Source organism: Neofelis nebulosa, chromosome 14 (genome assembly GCF_028018385.1).
Source record: "Neofelis nebulosa isolate mNeoNeb1 chromosome 14, mNeoNeb1.pri, whole genome shotgun sequence".
Classification (NCBI taxonomy): Eukaryota; Metazoa; Chordata; class Mammalia; order Carnivora; family Felidae; genus Neofelis; species Neofelis nebulosa.
Window position 1 is genome coordinate 50,672,065 of NC_080795.1, and position 4,413 is coordinate 50,676,477.

Below are 4,413 nucleotides of genomic sequence, written 5' to 3' on the forward strand. Positions count from 1 at the left end.
AGGGCAAAAGTAGATATTTTGGTTCATAAATAATTAATAGCTGATAACAGAGGCAAGGCAAACTGGCGGGAAACTTGAATTATGTTGTAAGAACTGATTTAAAACATGGTTAAAAAAAATGTTCACTTCACCATTCACCAGAAAAAAATCTAGGTACATATTTAAAATTAAATTGTGTTTTAAATGCAAGGAACTAGAAGATGAAACTTTATGAGAAGCACTGACACTTTGTACATAAGGTTATAAATATTATGAAAAGATTTTTGTGCATGAAAACATGTTAATATACAAACATTTTAAGCTTCCTTGTATAAAATAATCAAAATACAAATTTAAAAATATTCTGGAGAAATACTGGGGATATATTTTATCTTTATCCATATGAACAGATTCTAGAAATTGATCGTAACTTACTTTCAGTATCTATGTACTGAATATTAAGAGATTTTAATGTGGAAATTCAAGGAAACAACAGTATATGCAGTCAATAAGACAATTTTAAGAGCACACTCAAAGAACACACCAGATATGTCACACACACAAAGAAACTAGAAACCAAGCAAATGAAAAGATGTTCAGTCTTACTAATTTTTTTCCACCTGAGAAATTTAAATTAGTATGTAAATAAGTAGTAATGATAAAAATCAGCATGGCAAAAGTATCATGAAAATGGCACTTAAACACTACTGGTGTCATTACATTTTGGAAAGTTATTTGGTAATATTGTATCAAATTTGATAAAACTAGTGACCAAATAATAACCTATCTGGAGATCTATCCTAAAGAAATAGTAATCCAAAATCTGGGATAAAATCTTCAAGGATGAAGATACTAAAACCATAGTATTTCTAATGGCATGATATTGGAATTTATCTAGATATCCAATAAGGGCAAGGTGAAGTACATTTGATGCGATATGATTCCAGAAGTTACATGATAGTTAAAAGACTACGTAGGAAACATTAAAAAGTGCTTATGTTGTGATTTTAAGTGATTAAAGACCAGATGTAACATTGTGTACATAGTGATACACGGTATAAGATGCATCAGATTACTGGAAGGAAATATAATAACATGCTAACAATAATATATGAAGGTGGTGGTGTTCAGGGCATCTTTTCCAGTTTTCAAAAATGTCTCTACTAGGGTTACAGGGTCTTCATATTTAAAATATGTAAATATAAAGGTATTGCTGATATCCACAGTCAACTATATAAATCTATATATATGGTATGGATACATCTGTGTGAGTAGCACTCTACATAGAATATTTCTTGCAAAGGTAAGAAATGTATCTGAATATATTGCATAATTATTTTTTCCGAATAACCTTGAACAGACAAATGTAAGAACATGTGAAATATAGAGAATGCCTGATGATAACCTGCTTGTACATATCCCTTAAATCTTAGCATGTCAAGTGATCGTGGCCAGATGATCATCAGCAAGGCATTTTCTAAGGGGCTTTGAGAAAGAGGACTGCAGAATAAATATCCCAGAAAGACAATAATGTAGCAGCTTAGATAAAATGCTACAGAAATAAAGAAAACATTCTACAAGTAAGCACTATGAATTGATGGAAATCTTTTGAGTATTGGTGTTCTCCCCAGAGAGAATAAACTCTGGTCTTTGTTGCTGAAATGTTAACCCATACATATTTAAGTTTATGTCTTCAAAGAAGGAGAACTGGGAGGACAGAGCAACCACAGTAAAAGGCTCCCAAGCCTTCTGGTGATGTATTATTAATTTGCCGCATTTGCCAGGCCAACTCCATGTCTGTAATTCAACAGCCCCCTTCATTGTATCAGTGATGATTCCACAGCATCCACACGCCAGCAGAGGTAAGGTTCACTCCAGAATGTATCACTAATTATCTCTGTACCAGCTTAGATGGGAAAACATTTCAAGGCTTTGGAAAGAATATAGGAATTTAATTTGCAGAAATATTTTTAAATTATGTTATTTCAAAACTAAAAGGTCCTTGCTGGCTGCATTAGATATTTGCTTTAACATTTTTTTCCAATAAGTTAATTCAGTACAAAGTAGATTCATCTTGTACCATGTCCAAATTTTTCTAATAAAAAAAAAACCCTAGAATACATGTAAAACTAGTATTATGGGCAAAATCTCTGGGCTTTTCCCTTTTTTGTGATATTTACAGACATTTTCAAAATGTATATAATATTTCATTTATTGTTTTTACATTTATTCAGTACTCTCAGCTCTTCGATGATCCAAATTCAGTTCATCAGTACTTTAAACATAAGTATTCATCCATCAGAAAATAGTTTATGCAACACCTATAATATGCACAGGGGGTGCAGTACCGAATTAAATAGACAAAGACCCTGCCCTCATGGAACTTAACATTTTAGTGATAGTAGGAAAAGAAATTGAAACTATATACTAAAAGCTATATAAATGCAGTGTTAGTAGCAAATGCTGTGAAGAAAAGAATGTCAGGAATGGAGAAAGACAGGCTGGTCAGGGAAGAGCTCTCTGATTGGTGCCAGTTGACAAGAGCTCTGAATGATGTAATGTGAAGGAAGAATATGCTAGGCAGAAGGAATAGCACGTTCCAGAGTACTGAGTGAAGTAGACCACACTGTCTATAGGAGAGCAAATGGGAGGGAGAGTAAGAGCCGGTAAGTACAGAAAGTAAGTATGTGAGGGAGGTTTCATGGATATTATTATGTTTTAAATAAAACTCTTTAAATTTTTCATATGAGCTCATTACTCATTAAATACAAAAACACTCTCAAACAAAGAAACAAAAAAATCATGCTTTTGTAGATTTCTTGCGGGGGGGGGGGGGCGGCAATTAATGTATAAATAATGGCCATTTTATTCTCACTATGCTCAATCATTCCCAAATGGCTTATGACATGTGGCACTGTGCACACAGTTTGTACTCACCAGACTAAGATTTTGCTCCCCAGGGAGAGAGAAGTGAATGCCCCACGGTGCCCCCTGATATTTTTGAAGTGAGATTTCCAGAGCAGTTGGAGACACAAAGACATTGGTGTTAGAAAAACCAGCCATATAGTTTTAAATAAGTCAGGGTTTCTTTAACTTTTATTTTCATCAGAGGTGCAGCCAATCATTCACCAGAGATTTGAATCCTGCCAAACAAGCCCCCCCCCCCCTCCTCCCCCATCCCGCCCTGCCCCATGCTCACTTGGAAAGGTTTGCATACATACTCCTCCACACTGGGGGCTCAGAATGAAGTACAACCCTGGGAGCTGGCAATATGTATACATTCGATTCAGTTCTTTTATCTGAAGGTGAGACCAGCCAGGGAAAGAGAAGCAGATTTTAACATTTGTTTCTCTAATACGGGGCGGGGGTGGGGGGTGGGGGATGCAGGTCTACGTTCACTTTGCTGACTTCCATTTAAACCCTGGTAAATAGAGGACAAAGAGAAAACAAATTTTCATGCTATGTATGTTTGGAGATTTTACAAAAAATGTATGATTTTTAGAACTTTGTCTTATAAGTCTGCTTATAAGGGACACTTGGAGTATCATCTGAGTGTAGTACATTTCATCATCCTTTACTGATGATTGTATTATTTAATTTGTCAAGATGTTAAAGGAGCATCATCTATGTTTGTTAAGTTACTTAAAACTCCTTGGGATACAGCATAATAAATGCATCCTAAAATACACTATGCAAACTGTCCGTATTTTTCTATCATTAAAAAGTAAGATGCAATTCATGTTCAGTCCAAATGATTTAGCTAACTTGAAATTGAAAACCACCTTTGCCTTTTTACAGCCTGATATTAGTAGCCTTCAGAGCCAGAACAACCTGCTGTGAAGCTTGGGACTTACTTAAAAACTATGCCATAAGCCATGTCAGTGATGTAGAAAATTTACTTCTGGATAGGAAATTTATTAAAAATTAAAATGAGGACAAATTGGAATATCGCATAAATTACATTTTTACCCAAATACAATTTTGTCTGCAATAAAAATTAATGTTTCAAACACTATACAATCTTTAATTTTGTACTCATTTGCTTCACTTTCTGCTTGCATGCTATTAACTATTTAATAAACCTATTTATAACCTAAACAATTTATCTTACTTCGTTTTGCATACAGATATAAAATATCTCTGAAAACAGGAGAAACCCAAAAAGCCTACAACTATGGTGAATTAGAAACTACTTCAAGGAAGTGTGAACTCTGAAAAGATGGGAATTATTATACTTCATATTGTTTCCCTAATAAGCTTAAATCATCCTAAAACTTTATCCATTTTATCCTCATAGATTCCTTGAGAAGGTCTGGGAAAAGGCATTATTATCTCTATTTGAGTAAGAAGCAAATTCAATGTGACATTTACTGGTATTTTATTTTAAATTTACTACTATTATTAGTAGAGGTTGAAATGAATTTGATGTATTTC